Consider the following 20,089-nt stretch of genomic DNA (forward strand, 5'->3'; position numbering starts at 1 on the left):
TGTGGAATCAGAGGAGATAGGGGAAGCATTAAATGGATATTTTTCGTCAGTGTTTACACTGGAGAAAGACAATGTTGTCGAGGAGAACACTCAGGTTCAGTCGACCAGGCTAGATGGAATTGAGGTTCAAAAGGAGGAGGTGTTAGCAATTTTAGAAAATGTCAAAATAGATAAGTCCCCTGGGCCAGATGGGATTTATCCTAGGATTCTCTGGGAAGCCAGGGAGGAGATTGCAGAGCCTTTGTCCTTGATATTTATGTCGTCTTTGTCGACAGGAATAGTGCCGGAAGACTGGAGGATAGCAAATGTTGTCCCCTTGTTCAAGAAGGGGAGTAGAGACAACCCTGGTAATTATAGACCTGTGAGCCTTACTTCGGTTGTGGGTAAAATGTTGGAAAAGGTTATAAGAGATAGGGTTTATAATCATCTTGAAAAGAACAAGTTGATTAGCGATACTCAACACGGTTTTGTGAAGGGTAGGTCATGTCTCACAAACCTTATTGAGTTTTTTGAGAAGGTGACCAAACAGGTGGATCAGGGTAAAGCTGTTGATGTGGTGTATATGGATTTCAGTAAGGCGTTTGATAAGGTTCCCCACAGTAGGCTATTGCAGAAAATAAGGAAGTATGGAATTGAAGGTGATTTAGCGGTTTGGATCAGTAATTGGCTAGCTGAAAGAAGACAGAGGGTGGTGGTTGATGGCAAATGTTCATCCTGGAGTTCAGTTACTAGTGGTGTACCGCAAGGATCTGTTTTGGGGCCACTGCTGTTTGTCATTTTTATAAATGACCTGGAAGAGGGTGTAGAAGGATGGGTTAGTAAATTTGCAGATGACACGAAGGTCGGTGGAGTTGTGGATAGTGCTGAAGGATGTTATAGGATACAGAGGGACATAGATAAGCTGCAGAGCTGGGCTGAGAGGTGGCAGATGGAGTTTAATGCGGAAAAGTGTGAGGTGGTTCACTTTGGAAGGAGTAACAGGAATGCAGAGTACTGGGCTAATGGCAAGATTCTTGGTAGTGTAGATGAACAGAGAGATCTCGGCATCCAGGTACATAAATCCTTGAAAGTTGCCACCCAGGTTAATAGGGCTGTTAAGAAGGCATATGGTGTGCTAGCCTTTATAAGCAGGGGGATTGAGTTTCGGAACCACAGGGTCATGCTGCAGCTGTACATAACTCTGGTGCGGCCACACCTGGAGTACTGCGTGCAGTTCTGGTCACCACATTATAGGAAGGATGTGGAAGCTTTGGAAAGGGTTCAGAGGAGATTTACTAGGATGTTGCCTGGTATGGAGGGAAGGTCTTACGAGGAAAGGCTCAGGGAATTGAGGTTGTTTTCGTTAGAGAGGAGAAGGCTGAGAGGTGACTTAATAGAGACATATAAGGTAGTCAGAGGGTTAGATAGGGTGGACAGTGAGAGTCTTTTTCCTCGGATGGTGATGACCAACACGAGGGGACATAGCTTTAAATTGAGGGGTGAGAGATATAGGACAGATGTCAGAGGCAGTTTCTTTACTCAGAGAGTAGTAGGGGTGTGGAACGCCCTGCCTGCAACAGTAGTAGACTCGCCAACTTTAAGGGCATTTAAGTGGTCACTGGATAGACATATGGATGAAAATGGAATAGTGTAGGTCAGATAGGCTTCAGATGGTTTCACAGGTCGGCGCAACATCGAGGGCCGAAGGGCCCGTACTGCGCTGTAGTGTTCTATGTTCTATGTTCTATGTTCTATGTTAGGGCTATTAGCAATATTTCCCCTACCTTCCTCCCAGTGCCAATATATTTTGTTTCTGTCTGATTTTAATATCTTTCTTTTGGAGTTGAACAGAAGGAATTTCACATCATGCTGGAGCTGTACAGACAACAGGGTAAACTGGTTTCTCTCTGTGTTGAAATGACACATTTTGGAGACCACAAAGGAGCCCACACCGAGTTGTTAAAAGGAAATAAAGGTTTATTACAAATAACTATTATTTACACAGCATGAAAGATCCCAGCCATGTCCCTCCTGGCAGTACCCAACTGGTCGACTTTATACAGAAGGTTTAGGGTTCCCTGCCCCCTTTAACATGGGAGCCCGTATTCAGCAAGGCTCCCCCCCCCCCCCCCCCCCCCCCCCCAACCAAACCAAGTCCAAAGAATCCTCTGACAACTGTAGGGTGGTGGACTCGCTTTGTATTGTCGTGTGCTTGCGGTGAAGAATCGGGTGGTATGTACTGGGAGGGCAAATGTCGCTTTCGACTGCAACACCGAGGAGGATTCTCTGCCGGAGGTTGCTGTGGCGGTCCCATCGGAGACCGCCGATGGTTCTCCATATCCGAATCTATGCTGACGACCACTCGCATGTCTGCGTTTTGACCCCTTTGGTTCTACTCTGGCACATTTAAACATCAGATTCGACTGGACAAGAGACTTTAGCTCACAAGGAATTTTACGAAGAATTGGTCGCCTGGCTTTCACGGTCCACCTGATAACCCAAGTACAGCACCTCTGTGTGTGAAAAACAAACTTGGCACTCCACAGGCAGATGTCACACTGAAAATGGCAACGAACGTCTGCTAAGTTGTCCAAATGCTCCTGCTCGGTTGCTCCGGTGACCAGCACGTCATGAAAACATACTGCTACATGTGGTAACCCACACAGAATGTTCTCCATCACCCTCTGGAATATGGCACAGGCCGATGAGACGCCAAAGGGCAACCGTGTGTACTCGTGAAGGCCGTGGTGCCTGTTGATCGTGACGTAACCACAGGAGGCCGAGTCCAATCCGAGTTGCAAATATGGTAAACGAGAGTCCACCTGCTGATATAGCGTAAAGGTCTTCAATGTAGGGCATCGGGTAGGGGTCCAAACGCGAAGGCATATTCACTGTCAGTTTATAATCCCTGCATAACCAGACCGTCTGTCTGCTTCAACACCGGAACCACCATCGCACCCAATCTGCAAAGTGGACGGGCCGGATGATCCCAAATCCTTCAAGCCGACTGAGCTCGGTCTCCATTTTTTGCCAGCAACGCATAAGGGATTGGGCGGGCTCTGAAATATCTCGGCTGCGCATCCTGGTCGACATGGAATTTGGCTACAACTCCCTTTATTTTCCCTAATCCGGGCTCAAAGACTTCACGGTACTTTCCCAGCACTTCTCTCAGGCCTCGGGATTCCATTTGAAGATGTGTTGCCAATCAAGATGTCGGTGGCTCAACCAATCTCAGCCGAACAAACTGGGGCCATGCCCCTTCATTACAGTTAGTGGGAAATGCACCGCCTGCCGTCCATAAACCACCATGGTGGTTCCCACAATATCCAGCGGTTCACCCCCGATGTCCCTCAGATCTAAGTGTTGTATCCCTTTCTTAATGCAGTCGAAAGTTTACTGACTTACAACAGAAACCGCAGCATCAGTATCAGGCTCCATATCCAATAGATGCCCATGTACCTGCACTGCGATTTTGATGGGGCAAGCCAAGGCTCTGTTACACAGTTGAGCTGCAAGCAGTCTTCCTCCTCGGGTTCATCCAGATGGAAAGTCCAGGCCCTAGGTAGATGCCTATCTCTACTGGGGTTCTGGGACCTCTGGCCACCCTGTGGCTTGCACTCACATTGTGACTTAGGGCCACATACCCCACAATGGCCCGGTTCTCCCTCTGCAGATTCTGGAGAGGTATCCCATCAGGACGACTTGGTCTTTGACCAACAGACCAGGCCTACACGGCACTCAGTCCAGGGTGGGGTAACTTCCTTGGGAAGGATCGATCCCCGGGAGGATGCGTGTCCTAAGGTGTTAACTTCCATTCCCTGGATTTTCTGCACTCCTCTGTCAAAGCTCTAGCGGGATAGCAAATTTGCACAGCTTGCTGTAGGTTTAAGAATGGTTCGGCCAACAATTTATTTTGAGTAGCCACATTCTCGATGCCACATACTAAACGGTCGTGCAGCATTTCCGACAGAGACATACCATATTCACCTGAGGAAGGAGCAGTGCTCCAGAACCTAGTGATTTGAAACAAACCTGTTGGATTTTAACCTGGTGTTGTAAGACTTCTTACTGTGCTCACCCCAGTCCAACGCAGGCATCTCCACATCATGGCTTCTGAACAGAGGCATGGTTAATAAAAAGATTCCAACCATTATACAATAGGTTTAGGGAGGTGGCTTAACCAAGTAGCAGTGTCGACAGCAAACTAGTTGAATCCTCATCGCCAGTTTTGTACACCACAAAGGAACCCATAACGAGTTGTTAAAAGGAAATAAAGTTTTTTACAATAACTATCATTTCCACAGCACAAAAGATCACCGCTGGGTCCCTCCTGTCAGTACTCAACTGGACGACTTTATACAGAAGATAACTATACATGGTTTAGGGTTCCCTGCCATAAAGGGGGGAGTTCGTATTCGGCAAGGCTCACGGGAGTTTAATCATTGCCACCTAGTAAGTCCTGTGCGGTTATGACATACATTTAGTGATCAACCCTATTTTTTTCATGACTTTCTGTCTATATTGAATGGAGAGCTAGCTACCTTCTGAAGGCATGGGGATATCCAAAAAATGTGTTGCCTTAAATAAGAAAATAGATCTACCTGTTCGATCATGCACCTCGAACATTAGTCCACAACATTTTTGTGTCCTTGACAATTCAAGGTTATTGCATTAAATATTCTTTATCCTGCCCTGATCTGAAGAGATCATTAGAGCTAAATACTATCTAGTATTCAATTTGCATTGATCACAAAGAGCCATTTGCTCTAAAACTTTTCTTGTCATCAGCTATGCTTGCAGTTATTCAAGTGTGTTTTTTTGCAATTCCACATTAACATTTCACCTTTGCATCATCACAAGTCCCCCGGTAGCTCGGGCCTGCTGATTGGTGGCGTTGAAATTCCTCTGTAATCTGCTTGGTGATCTTTGACTCTCATCTGCTGCATTTTCCATGTGACTTTGTTTGGAAAAAGCTTGTTTTGAGAGGCGGTGGTTAACATCAGCATTCTGTGTTTCAGGTTGAGGAGCTGTGTGTGTCCCACTAGACTTGACTGTGATTAAGCATCGGAGTCTGAATGGAAATCTAACTCTTAGCTAATTTTTCACAAGGTATGTCTGTTTAATTACTGAGATTCCTGCCAGAATTTGGAACCAGCAGGTCACTGTACGAAAATATATTGCTGGAAGTAGAGACGTTGCAACATGGCACTGTGTTGCAATATTTGAAAACCCATGAAAATTGGATAATGGCTTCATTGTTTATACAAGAACTACAGGATCTGCAAAAGCTGTGGGGTCTAGAAAACAATTGGGAAGGTATAAATGGCAACTCTGAAGAAAACGTACAGTAATGTGAAATTAGTACTGTCATAATTTGCTAAGTTTTAAATCAGTCTTATTTTGTGTAATTATTTGCAGTGGATGTGGTTTCACATTGTGCGGAAAGCTCTGAATTAGCTCCAATTACAGTGGAGCAACCCTGAAATAATTGTGTATATATATGTGATTGTTCACACACGGTTACTTGAAAACATTTGTGGCTTTTAAGTCTCTGACTGCAAACACTCTCCAGTGCTGGAGGAAAACCACAAGGTTGGTCTGTACATGAGGTTGGGGAACTGGGTATGGAACTTAATTTGTAAATGTCCAGAGTAAAATGGCAGCCTGGCTATTTGTTTGCCACGAGCATCAGTTGGTCTCAAGCCACTCAAAAACCCTTTGCAGGAGATGGTCTCAGTGGCTCCAGAAGCATAAATGTCAAACAATTTAACCGCAGTGCGACTTCCAAAGGTATTGATGTCAGTATGGACAGGGTTTAAGCATTTACTTATTTACTAAAGTAATAATTTATGGTGATTTGTTGCTTGAGATGGAGGGTGTTCCATTTAATAGCTTATATCCTTCATGGAAAATGTTAGTTTCAGTTTTCTGACGTAAAAGGCTCTAATTCAAAGATCCCCATACCCCTCTGCCCACCAAACCTCCATGATGTCCCTTCACCCCTAGCCTCTACGATTTCCTAAACATCTACAAATTATCTTCCTGGGCCGGAATTTTCCAGTCGATGTGATTCACTTTTCCCGTCAGCAGCACACCCCCACGCTGGGTTTCCCAGCGGCGAGGAACAGTTACAATGGAAAATCACATTGACAAAAGGTGGGAAGATAGAATCCCGCTGCCTGCAAATGGCCTGTGGCTGAGAAAGGTGAGGCTGGGGGACAGGAGAATCCAGCCCATGATGTTTCTCTCTCCCTGTTACCCACTCCCAGAACACACTGGTCCCTGACTATTGAATTCAGTGGGCCCTCTGTACCACCTGCATTTCTGGGTTTCCCAGCTGCTACAAGCTGCAAGTGGTGGATAGCCAAGCGACCTACTTCAAGGCCTATTAAGGCCTTTTAATGGAGGCCAATTTGGATCTTCCAGATCCCCGTAGGCGGCAGAGCCTGTTTAGTTGCTTGGAAGCAGCCTTTAAGTGGCCGATATGGGGACCAGTGCTCCAGACAGGCTTAAAGGCCCTTCCTTCCGGGTGTATAGCATAAGCTGCAGATTGCCTTGTATAGGGCTTCCTCCCAGAAGCCTGGCTTATGAATCTATTTTTAATTTGAATTTAAAGAAGTTCGAGAGAGAATGCCTTCAGTTTGGACGGCCCTCTCCCTCACTTACCAGCCAAAGGGTTGCTGCTTTCAAGCGAGAAAGTTTCTGATTGGCCTTCTGCCTTTAATTGGATGGCAAGCCCGTCCTCTAATCATTAATTGAAGAAAATTTGGGAAAAATTTAATGAGTGACTGTTTTCTCAGAATGTGTGCTCTGACACCCCTATTTGAGCATGATGATGGAGTTCAGAAGCCCACAGCGAAAATTCTGCCCCATGAGTCTGCGTTTCTACAGACATGAAGAGATGGCATGAATTATAAAGGAGAATAGGAGAGAACAGAAAACCAGGATTGCAATAGGATGTTGGTGACTTTGGCTGTGCAGTTCCAGTACTGTGTCTCTTAAAGGATTTCCAACAGGAAGCATAGTTGTGAGATCTCAAAAGTATTTCACAACTGTAAAAAGAAGACAAAGATTGGAAATGGACAGTAGGAGGACCAGCAGTTTTCAGTGTAAGGATTGAACAGATTGGATAGCGACAATTGAGTGAAGGGCCTAATGCCTGTTTCAAGCGTGAATCCTGGATGCTGATTTATTTTGTTAAAAATGTATGCCTTCACCAACATCCAGTGAGCACATTTCAAGCTGGTAATGAGAGTTCACTTGCTGCTCGTGATTTGCAGGCTTGGGAAAACAGGTCCCATGTGGCAACATCTGTTTTTTAAGGGAAACAGTGATCGGTGATTGCCTGGGAGAATTTTCTCAATCTGTATGTGGATCAGACATTGCCGGTTATTTGATGATTGGGGTGGCTGGGGCCACTTTGGAAGTTATAGAGAAATCCCAAATCAGCACAAGGATTAGCATTAATCACAATGGCTGGAAATCCGTGGTCATTAGATAAGCGAGAGCTACAACTGCAACTAGGAAACTACAGGAGTGTCATGACAGCAAAAGTAATGTAAGTATAGGGATTGGTTGCTGGAGGCCTGCATGATTCCTGGATGTCAGCAATAGAAAAAAAATATTTGAGAGCATAGATGCTGGAGAAGCTTGCTGCTTGCAGGCTGAGCACTAGGGAGCTAGGTAAGACATTGAGTTAGTGTCATTGCTGAACATGGAGGTGTTGGTTGGCAAGAAATAACAATATTAATGTGCCAGGAGGTATAAATAATAGAATTGCATAGCGCAGAAGGAAGAGATTCAACCCATTATGCTTATTCCAGCTGTTTGGAAGAATGATCTAATTAGTACGATTCCTTTCCCCTTTCCACATCACCCAGCAGGTTTTCCCCTTCCAAGTAATAATCAATTTATCTTTTGAATTGCTTCCACCACCCCTTTAAGCCATGCATTCCAAATCACAACAACTCGCTGTGTAAAATAAAATTAGCTCTCCTCATATCACCTTTGGTTCTTTTGCTAATTAGTTGAAATCTGTCTTCTCTGGTTACCCAGCCTTCAGCCACAGGAAGCAGTGTCTCCTCATTTACTTAATAAAAAATGCTCATGATTTTGAACATCTCATTAAATATCCCCTTAAATCATCTCTCCTTGAAGGAGGACAATCCTAACTTCTCTAGCTTCTTGGTATAATTGAAGTCCTGCATTCCGTCATTAGCTGTCATGAGCTGGTTTAGCTCATTGGGCTAAATCGCTGGCTTTTAAAGCAGACCAAGCAGGCCAGCAGCACGGTTCGATTCCCGTACCAGCCTCCCCGGACAGGTGCCGGAATGTGGCGACTAGGGGCTTTTCACAGTAACTTCATTGAAGCCTACTCGTGACAATAAAGCGATTTTCATTTTCATTCTAGTCAATTTTTCTGCACTTATTAATTTGACATTTGATTGTGGTGTCCAGTTTTGACCTCAATTACTTCAACTGGGGCCCAACCAGTATTTTATACATGTTGGGACCCTGAAAAGTACTGAAGATCAGAGGGACTTTGGAGTGCAATTCCAAAGATCCCTGAAGGTGGCAGGGCAGTTGGAAAAGATGGTTAAGAAGGCATATGGGATGCTCGCTTTACTAGTCGAGCTTTACTAGTCGAGGCATAAACGAAACGAGGAGGGAACTGTATAAAACGCTGGTTAGTCCACAGCTGGAGTATTGTGTGCAATTCTGGTCAACACGTTATAAGAAGGATGTGATTGCACTGGAATGAGTGTGGAGTTTTAAGAATTGGGGAAAATTAAGATTAAAAAACAAATTGGGATTTTAAAAAAGGGGCATTGATAAGTGCAGCTGCCTGAAGGGGTGTTTTGATATACGAATTAGCAGACAAGTGAGGAAAGCAAGTGTTTACCTATGTGACTTGGGGAAAACAATGGGGTGCAAAAGAGGTGACTTCAAAATGGAGAGATAAGGGAAGGCACTCATGCAAAAAGTGGGTCAGGTCCACAGGATATGTAACATCAAGGAAGTCAGGTCCACAGTATATGTAACATCAAGGGAAATAACAATATATCCATAGCACAATAACTGGAGAAAGGCACACAGTAGCAACGGCTACCATCACAGCCACACCTGCAGAAAACAGTCTCCCCACCAAAAACAAGCTATTGCTAAAAGGGCAGTTGGGTAAAATCCAAAACTCAAGCCAAGAAGATTATGCCTTTGCTTCAACCGAAAACAATTATCCCAAACGTGGACAAATAATATGTGCGTGGTAAATATCTGCTTGCCACCCCAGTGCTCAGCTGTGGGGTGGGGGGGGGGGGGGGGTGGGGGGGTGGCGGCAGGCAGGGGTTGCGGTCACATATCTCCCACCCGGATCCCTCACTTCTTTTGAACCGACAAACCCCGTCTTCTTGCTCATCAGAATGGCCAGCCCCCCACGACCTTGAGTCAAACCTTGAGTGAAATACCTGACCCACCAATCCCTTTCTCAACCTAACCTGGTCCTTCACCCGGAGGTGCATCTCATGCAGAAAGACCACCCTGCTTTAAATTCCTTAGGCTCGCAAAGACCCGAGATATTTTAATTGGTCCATTTGAGCCCTCGAACGTTCCATGTTATAAGGCTTACAGGAGGCTTTCACCTCTAATCCCCTCTACCGTCTGCCATCCTTCCCTTTCGGTTTTACCTTCTGATTTCACCCTGGCATTACCTGCCAACATGGCAACTCCTGCCCAAAGGCTCCTCCTACTAACTTCCCAACCCTCACCTATTTGTTCTGTGCAGAAGGCTCCCCACGAACCTCCCCTCCCCCCCCATCCAAACAAAGACACATCTCAGACCACAGGTGCCTACCCCAAAGAAAAACAAAAAAATAAAAACACCGCCACAGGCTGCGGGAGCGGGGAGCGGCTTCCCCTTACAAACGTTTCACCCTTTCTACCCATTGTCGACCCAACAGAAAATAGAAATACTGTCCACCCGGGAGGAAAAGAAAAACGCCTCCTCCCTCCAACCCCCTTTCGAACCGTATCTTCCATTACTGCAGAGTGCAAACACCTCCATCTCTCAAAAATGTTCAGTTCTCCCCCATAGTTTTGCCGGGTAGAGCACCCCAAACCTAATCTGTTGTTCATACAGCACCGCACTGGCCCTGTTGAATCCAGCACGCCATTTTGCGAGTTCAGCTCAGCACCAATGTCTTGGTATATTCGGACCTTGTTCCCATCGCATTCGCAGTTCCACTTTTCTCTGGCCCACTGCAGGATCTTCTCTTTTTCTACAAACTTGTGGAGTCTTGCGATCACTGCCCGTGGCGGCTCTCCAGCTCTTGGCTTCTGCCTCAGAGACCTATGTTCTCTGTCCACCTCAGGGGCCTTTCCAGCACCCCGTCTGCCACCAGCCTCGCTAGCATCCTCGAGACGTATCTCGTGGCACTTGTGCCCTCCACTCCTCCAGGCAGGCCGACGATTCACAAATTCTTTTTTTAAAATTTAGCGTATTCAATTTTTTTTTCCAATTAAGGGCAATTTAGTGTGGCCAGTAAAGCCTGCTTTTTGGGTTGTGGGGGTGAGACCCACACAGACATTGGGAGAATGTGTAAACGCCACATTGACAGTGACTTGGGGCTGGGAATGAACCCGGGTTCTCAGTGCCGTGAGGCAGCAGTGCTAACCACCGCGTCACTGTGCCGCCCTTTGATTTGCAAATTCTCCCTTCTCGACCTGTTTTCTTGCTCTTCCACCTTTGCTCTCAATGCCTTGCAAAGGTCTCCTCAGACCTCTGCATCCAATGCGACCACTCTTACTGCTGTGATCCAACATCACCCTCTCCATCTCTACGATATGTGATGCCTGTGCATCCAGACACTTTTCAATCCTTTCCATCGAGCCCTTCAGGGATGCCACAGCCCCTTCAATGGCCTTCGATTTGTCCCCGGCATCTCCTTCCTCTGCTGACAAAACTCTTCCCTAATGAAGGCCATCAACTGTTCCATCTGGGGCCCTTCAGCTTGCATGGACCCTTTCCCCTCTGTCATTTTTCCAATAGCTGTTGCGCCACAGGTCTCTTCCAACTCCGTGGCCAGGTCTTTAACCTTCTTCTGCCATGTTTGTTAACCAGCAGACATGCCACACCCAGGGGGTGGTAATGTCTCCACCGACCTTCGCTACACTTTTCCGTCGAAGTTAGTCCCGTTTTTGGGTAAAAAGAGCACTTTTCTATGCCTTCAAGCAGGAGCTGCCCTGTGTGCGACCACTCACACCATGGCCACCACCGGACGTCGTGGTGGGAAGACCTGATATGCGCTACCTGGGCGCCATATTGAAAAGGCATCCAGCATCACTGACCCACTATTGATGAAAGAAGGTGGACCTCTTGAAAATGAAGATGGATCTCTGGGACACTGTGAGGCCAGAATATGGATCACCTGAGGAAGCGGAGGGATATCCAGGAACATTCTGAGGCTAGAAGATGGAGCGACTTCAGGACACCGAATCAGGAAGATCCACCTGCAGATTCTTCCCTCCACCCACTACTGTGCTGTTCCAGGGTCCAGAGTTGCCGGCGGCCTCCATCCTGCACTCTGGAGGCAGTCTCGGGCATTATTCAGGTCAGCCCCAACATCGACATGCCACCTTGTCCAGACGTGTTTTGCACTGCCTTGTTTTCCTGCTGAATTGGTTGTGGGTGGGCAGGCCTACATCTGCACCCCATTAGTGGGATGCAAATGAGTTTCACGCTGGCCTCCAAAGGGTTTCTTGATCCGCTATGGCAGGCACCAGTGGAAGATCCCGCTGTAAATTCATGCTGGAATAATACTGAATTTTGGGCTTTCTACTAAATTCTTCCCATCCCCAACTGCCGTTGAACCCATTGGCGAGGAATGAGGAAAATTCCACCAGTTTTTGCAGAGAAAAATTCAGTGAGAGAGGGTCTTCTATCTGAAACAGAGATGAAAGAGAGAGTGGAGGAGCGATGTCTCTGATAGTGGAATGGCTGAGCCCAGCAGCCAAACAGAGGGTGCTGGTGGGCAGCCATCCTGTTTACATCTTACAGCCAACAATATTCGATTAATCTAACTCTTTAAAAAGAAATAGACTTGATAAATGTCTAAAAATATGTTTGGAGGTCATGGGGATAAGTGTAGACAGGTGATGGATGTTTCCCACAGTAGACTAATTACAATAACTGCAACTGTAGCACAAAAGTGAAATTAAACATCAGGGTGATTTCGGTGGCTTTTCTTTTCCAGAAAATCACTCAAACTGATTGCAGTTGTCCCACTAGATCATTAAAATAACTGTATTTTGCTTATGATCGTGCTTTGGATTTAGTAAAAATGTTCTCTGTGAAGCTGGACCTCCACCGTAGGGAAATGTTGGCTCGAGTTTAACACTGCTGTCAGTACTGTTTACAAACCCTGTTGCTGTATCTATTGAGTGAGAAAACTACAATTCACTGGGGATGAGATGAAATACATAACAGGATGGCTTTGTATATTTGGCCCAGTGTCAATTGATGTTTAATAAGGAATAACACAATTGGTGGGTATATAATATTTGGATGGAGAAATTAGTTCTGAATGGTAAGAATATTGTTATAGGAAATTGGCTGATTGATGCATTCAAGGTACAACTTGTTGCCAGTTTATTATTATCCTGATACTAGCTTTGCGCCCAATGACCAAACTAAAATATGTAAGAGGCAAATACATTTTAATTTAGAATTGTGTTTGTATTGGATTAATGGAGCTTTACTTGATCTTCTGCAACCACCCCCGGGACACAATCCTCCATCCTCCCCGCCAACAATTTAGCCATTACTTTCACATCCATGTTCAATAGTGATATGGGTCTGTACGATCCACATTCCACCGGATCCTTCCCTTCTTTTGGGATTAGTGTGATTACTGCCTGCTTCATCGTCTCCAGCAATGCCCCCTTCTCCAATGCTTCATTAAACGCCCCTAACAGATGTGGTGCCAGGTCCGCCGCAAATTCTTTATAAAAATCTGCCGGGTACCTATCCGGCCCAGGGACCTTCCCCGACTTCATACCCCTGATACTATCCAGCACCTCCCTCAGCCCCAGGGGCTTTTCCAATACCTGCCTCTTTGCTTCCCCCACCTGGGGAAATTCCAGCTTGTCCAGAAACCACTCCATGTCCCCCTCCTCTCCACCTGGGTCTGCCTCATAAAGTCCCTGGTAATACTCTCTAAATGCCTCATTTACATTCCCTGGCTCTGACACCACATCTCCAACCCCAGTCCGGATCTTCAGTATTTCCCTGGACGCAGCCTGCCTCCACAGCTAATGCGCCAGCATGCTGCTCGCCTTCTCCCCATACACGTATTGCACCACTCTTGCCCTACGCAGTTGCCCTACCGCCCTCCCTGTTATCAGCCTGTCAAATTGCCCCTGCAACATTTTCCTCCTCGCCAATTCCTCCACAGTGGGCACCCTTAAATATTCCCTGTCCATCTCCACTATCTCGCTCACTAGATGGTCATGTTCCGCCCTTCTTTTCTTATTCACACGACCGTAAATGAGATAATTTCTCCCTGGACCACTGCCTTCAGTGCTTCCCAAAAAATGCCCGCCAACACCTCCCCATTCTGATTGTACTCCACATAATCCCTAATCGCCAACCGCACCTTATCACAAAAACCTCCATCCGCCAACAACCCCGAGTCAAACCTCCACTCCGGCCTCTGCTCTCGTCCCGTACTGAACCGAATATCCAGCCAGTGGGGTGCATGGTCCGAGATAACTATCCCCGCAAAATCTGCCCCCTCCACCCCAACCAAAATCTCCCGACTCACTACAAAGTAATCAATCCTCGGATACTTTATAGACATGTGAAAAGAAGGAATACTCCCTTCCCCCTGGGTTCTGAAAGCGCCATGGATCCACCATACCCATCCTCTCCATAAATTGTATGCATCTCCAGCCAATGAATAGGTACTTCCTGCCCACCATATTGGGAACATAGTGAGCCAAATTAGCACCCTATAAATAGGCACTACACAGCTAGGTTTATAGGGTAGAGCATTTATCAGGAATGCTTTTTTAGCATCTGTGTTTGGGATTTGCACAAACTGCATGCTGATAGTATAATTGTACAGTATAATTGTATTAATTAACTCTTTTAAAAGAAGCTGGGTGAATGTCCTCTCAGGACAGGATCAAAGGATAGACAAAGACCAAAACTTCCAAGTTTAGTAATGGCTTCAATACCTTTATGAATATGGCAGTTCAAGGGTGAGTAATGTCGATTGATGTAGATTATAATGTTGCACAGATACCTGGCATTTTCACCTGCTTGCCGGGGAGGGATTGAGGTTGAGGATAAATTCCAATTATTTCTACGGTTACTCACCTTTGGGAGAGTACCAAATTACAAAAAAAACCTTGGGCAGGGTTCTACATCCAGCCAACCTTGTTTTCCAATGCGGCGCGCCCCTGCCGGCAGTGGGATCCCCCGTTTCGGCAGCCGACCAATGGGGTTTCCCATTGTGGCCATCCCACGCCGTTGGGAAACCTTTGGATGTGGCTGCGCTGCTGGCGAAGCAGAGGACCCCGTCGACGTAGAATCCCACAGCTTAACTTTGGAAATTCTTTGCAGAAACAATGGAATTGATGGCATGTTCAAATTCTGAAAATAGCAGAATAGAATAGCATTTTCGGTATTCTGCTTTTCAACATTGTGGAACCAACTAGGGATTCAGTCATGTTTGACCTAGTATTGTGTAATGAAAGAGGGTTAATTAGTAGTCTCATAATAAAAGATCCTCTGGGGAAAAAATGATCATTATGCAGTTGAATTTCATATTAAGATAGGGAGTAACATACTCGAGTACAAAACAAGAATCTTAAACTTGAACAAAGTCAGTTACATAGGCCCAACTTATATACAGGTACTCACCTTCCCGGCAGGCCCCTGCTCCTGCCGAAAATCCGGAGGCCGCTCCTGCTGTAAATTAAGTGAATTTAAAGGTTTACACTCACCTTCCCGACAGGCCCCTGCTCCCGCCGAAAATCCGGACGTCCAATATTAGACGGCTTCTTAAAGTTATAATGATGCCAGCGGAGGGGCACGATGTTGAGGTGGTAGTAGCCATGGACGCGGAAAAAGGCTTTCGACCCGGTGGAGTGGAAGTACCTATGGGACATTTTGGGTAGGTTTGGGTTCGGACAGGGATTTGTGGATTGGGTCCGGCTGTTATATCCGGCGCCAGTGGCAAATGTAAGAACCAACCGGGTCCGGTCAGAGTATTTTAGTCTCTGCAGGGGGACAAGACAGGGGTGTCCACTCTCCCCATGACTGTTTGCCCTGGCCATAGAACCCTTGGCAATGGCCCTTAAATCATTAAATGCCTGGCGGGGGACAGTGAGGGGCCGGGGGGGGGGGGGGGGGGGGGGGGGGGGGGGGTGGACGATTTACTGCTCTATGTCACAGACCCAGTGGGTTGGGGGATAGCCAAAATCATGGAGATACTTGGAGAATTTGGGCGATTTTCAGGTTACAAGTTAAATGTGGGAAGGAGCGAGATGTTCGTAATCCAGGCACGGGGGCAGGAAAATAAACTGTTCAGAATGGTTGAGAGGAGTTTTAGATATCTGGGGATTCAAGTGGCTAAGGGGTGGGGGCATCTTCTTAAGTTAAATCTGGGTCAAAGGAAAAGGGATTTTCGCAGATGGAACACGTTCCCGCTGACGCGAGCGGGGAGGGTTCAGATGGTAAAGATGATGGTCCTTCCGAGACTGCTCTTCTTTTTTCAATGTCTTTCGATTTTTATCCCAAAGGCTTTTTTCAGGAAAATGAATGGGGGTTTTGTGTGGGCGGGTAAAACTCCAAGAGTAAAGAAGGCACTCCTGGAACGGGGTCTCGGAGAGGGGGGCTGGCCCTCGCGAGCTTTATTAACTATTACTGGGCGGTCAACATATCGATGGTCAGGAAGTGGGTAGTGGGGGAGGAGTCGGTGTGGGAGCGAGTAGAAGCGGCATCCTGTAAGGGGACGGGTTTGGAGGACTTACTGACGGCGCCCCTGCCGTTTTCGCCGGCTCGGTACTCTACGAGCCCTGTGGTGGTGGCAGCCCTTAGGGTGTGGGGTCAATGGAGGCAACACATGAGATTGGAGGGGGCATCAGTGTGGTCACTGATTTGTAACAATCACCGGTTTGCCCCAGGGGGACTGGAAGGGGGCTGTAGGGGATGGTGGCGGGCAGGGTTTGACAGACTTGGGTACCTATTCATTCAGGAGTGTTTCCCTACCTTGGAGGCATTAGAGGAGGAGTTTGAGTTGCCAGGCGAGAACGGGTTTCGGTACCTACAGGTACGGGATTTTGTCCGGAGGCAGGTTCCTGGCTTCCCTCGCCTCCCTCTGAGGGGGTTACAAGATAAGGTGAGGTTAGAAACAGAGGTTGGAGAGATGAGGGTCTCGGAGATATACAAGGAGCTGATGGAGTGGGAAGGGGCCTCGATCAGGGAGGTGAAGAGGAAGTGGGAAGAGGAGCTGGATGGGGAGATAGAATTCGAGCTGTGGGAAAAAGCCCTGAAGAGAGTCAATTCATCCTCGTCGTGTGCCAGACTCAGCTTGATCCAGTTTGAGGTGGTCCACAAGGCCCACATGACGGTAGCCCAGATGAACAGGTTCTTTGATGAGGTGGAGAACAAATGTACAAATGTGGATGGTGTGGGGGTAGCCCGGCAAACCATGTGGCTATGTTTCGGGCTTGTCCGAAATTGAGGGGATTCTGGCAGGGATTTGCGGACGTTATGTCAGGTCCTGGAAGGAAGGGTAACTCCGAGTCCAGAATTGGCGATATTTGGGGTATCGGAAGATCCGGAGGCTGGGTGGGAGGCTGATGTCCTGGCCTTCTCCCTGGTGGCCCGGAGACGGATCTTGCTGGGATGGAGGGACTCGGAGCCCACGAAGTCAGGAGTGTGGGTCAGCGATATGGCAGGGTTTCTCAGACTGGAGAAAATTAAATTCGCTTTGAAGGGTCAATTCAAGGGTTTGCCTGAGATGGCAGCCGTTGATAGACTACTTCAAGATGAACTGGTAAGGGGGGGGGAGGAAAACAGGAGGTACAGCAATGTTACAACGGGACAGAGAATATAGTTTACGGGTAGCTAGGGAATAGAGTGGGGGGAATAGGGGGCATTGTTCTGCAGGTTGCTTTTTTTCTTTCTTTATGTGTGTCGGGGATGTTAATGTGTTAAACTGAAAATTACAAATGCCTCAATAAAATATTTTCTAAAAATTTTTTTTTAACAAAAATACATTTCATTACTCAGCAAGAAAGATCCATTCATGCTTACTAGGGAAGCTAAGTATACATTAGTTTAAAAGAAGAGGCTTATACTAATGCAAATAACAATAGTAGCCTGACATTGGGTAAGTTTTAGAAACCAGTCAAAGGTGAGCAAAACACAGATTAAAATGGGAAGATATAGAATGTGAGAGTACACTAGTCAGGAATATGAAACCATAGTGTAAGAGTTTTACAAGTTTATTAAAAAAAAGTAATTAAAACAAATGTTGGTCATTAAGAGGCAGGAACAAGAAATAATGAAACATTTTCATAGTAGGTTAGGTTTCTGGCATTTTGTGAGGTTCTGATGGAGTTATGAAAGGAGAGCCAGGAGAACTGCAGAATGTTTTGATCCATGTATTTTGTACTGCACAATTGGAATGTATGTATATAGCACAGAAATATCTCTGGTTTTAGTTGAATTAATTTGACATTTGAGTGGATGTCTTCTGTGAAACAGCATTAGCTGAACAATGTTTCTGTAATTTTGTGCTAATGAATCAATTTGAAAACTCATGTCCTAAAAATTTAACATGACTAGAGATTGGCCTTCTCATGCATGTGCAATGTGTTTTTAGCATATGTGTATTGATGCAGAAAGCTGGATAAAAGATTTTCTTATAATCTTGATAATTATCGTACTTGTGTATTTTCTCTTTTCTCCAGATCTAATCTAAAAATGTCTTTAATAAAATGCCACATGGAAATCAGATTTGTTTAAAGTCCTCGGGGTGAAGATAGCACAAATTCTAATTTATTTTCAACAATATACTTCTTCAAACGGAACTCTCCTGATTATTTAATGATTGAAATGAAGCCTTTTTAAATTTGTCGTTATCTTCAACACCACCTTCTTTGGATTTCTACGTATAATTTGGTTCATAGCAAGACTTCTTAGGAATTGGCACTAATTTAGCATCAGCTGTCACTGCTCTGGTTTTCTCTGGCTGAAATCAATTGGATGCCTTATGGTTAACAGAAATTCAACATTGCAATGAATTTACTTTTGAAGTTACTATGAGATATTCCGCTCAATGCAGCTATCACAAACAATCACATTGACTATTTATCTCAAGGTAACATAACTTTTGAGTGGCAAAGTTCACATACAGATACGTAACATGCTTGAAACACTCTGATTCTCTGTTGTACAAATTCAGACAAACATTAATCCATTTAAATATGTTTTTTTTTAAATGTATATGGGTTAATACCTCCCTAAAAATAACACCGAGATTAATAGACTGGCATTAGTTTGGATTACCATCGCAAAAAGCTGGCACAGGTGCACAGGTACAATGGATTGAATGATGGTCTCTGCTGTAAATGTTTGGTTCTTGGATTCCAAATTCTATTTGTGACAGATATCAAGGTAGAAATGATGTTGCAGATGTTATTAATGCTGGTGGGTTAATGTGTCCATACAAACAACAGAGAGAAATTTGTTACAAGAACATAACGGGTTATCCAATAACATCACCGGTAATTTATGGTATTGGCTGCAGCACAATCTTCAGATGAGTTTTTCTTTAAAACAAAGTGATCTTATTTTGTTCCACACCACTAGGTTAGAACAACATCAAGTGCCATTCTACAAGGAAAACAGCAGGTATCATGAATGTCCTCCTAAATGAAAACAACATTGAGATGTTAATATAGGATTTGTATCTTTAAAGCATCAATATCCTATAGTATCCAATGGTAACAGCTAAGTTTCAAAGAAGAAAATAGTTTCTAAAATGATTAGTTCACAGTTTTGCTTCTCTTCAGAATCACGGAATATTTACAGCACAGAAGAAGGCCATTTGGCCCACCATGTCTGTGCTGGCTGTCTGGAAGGAGCAATTTGATCAGTGCAATTCCCCTGCCTTCTCCCCTAATCCTGCACATTCTTCCTTGTCAGATAATATTCCAATTCTCTCTTGAATGCCTCGATTGAACCTGCCTCCACCAAACTCTCAGGCAATGTATTTGGAATTCTAACCATGCTTTTCATGAAAAGTTTTTTTTGTGTAACGTTGCTTCTTTTGCCAATTAGCTTAGATTGTTCTCAATCCTTCCACCAGTGGAAATAGATTTTCCCTATCTACCCTGTCCAGACATCTCTCAATTGTGACTATCTCTGCCATATCTCCTCTCCAACCGTCTCTTCTCCAAGGAAAACAACCAACTTCTTCAATCCATCCCAGCAGGGGACAGGTGCACGCGTGAACTATGCAAATCACCATTGACTTTGGCTGGACAGCCTACTGGCGGCCAATGGCGAATCACCTCCATTGTGGGAAAACGCATTGTTAGGGAGGGTGTGGGGGGATGGTAAATTTCAGTCCCAGTTTTCGATAGGTACAGATGAAAGATTCCACTCCAAATTCTGAAATTTTATTGTAATACGCTTTATAATGAAGCGGAAGCTCCTTTGGGCCAACCTGTAGCTGCTGTCAATAGAACCATTAGTGATTTGAGGCTGGGGAAATTTGTTCTGTGTTTTTGTTCAGGAAAATCCATGATTGGAGCATTATAGTGTCTTTTATAATAGATTTTCTAAATAATCATACTGCGTAGCTGACATGATGTAGTAAAGTTAAAAGCAAATAAATGCTGGAAATACTCAGCAGGTTTGGTAGCATCTATGGAGTGGGAAACTGTTAACATTTCGGATTGTGATTAACTTTGCTTCTCCCTTATGCAGATACTGCCAGACCTGCTGAGTATTTCCAGCATTTAATAATAATAATAATAATAATAATAATAATAATGGTTTAGGGACAGGGGCTGGTTTAGCTCACTGGGCTAAATC

The 20,089-nt window shown here is 45.3% G+C and overlaps 1 protein-coding gene across 1 annotated transcript in view; it reads left to right on the forward strand.

Annotated features, from left to right (window-relative positions):
• Positions 1-4,982: 4,982 nt before the first annotated feature.
• pacsin1b (protein kinase C and casein kinase substrate in neurons 1b) overlaps positions 4,983-20,089 on the forward strand; it is a 372,157-nt gene continuing 357,050 nt past the window's right edge. Inside the window, exon 1 of the mRNA XM_038820244.1 lies at positions 4,983-5,088. The gene's annotated coding sequence lies outside the window, so the exon portion shown is untranslated. The remainder of the gene's footprint in view (positions 5,089-20,089) is intronic.

The sequence above is a fragment of the Scyliorhinus canicula genome, chromosome 15 (assembly GCF_902713615.1).
Source record: "Scyliorhinus canicula chromosome 15, sScyCan1.1, whole genome shotgun sequence".
NCBI lineage: Eukaryota > Metazoa > Chordata > Chondrichthyes > Carcharhiniformes > Scyliorhinidae > Scyliorhinus > Scyliorhinus canicula.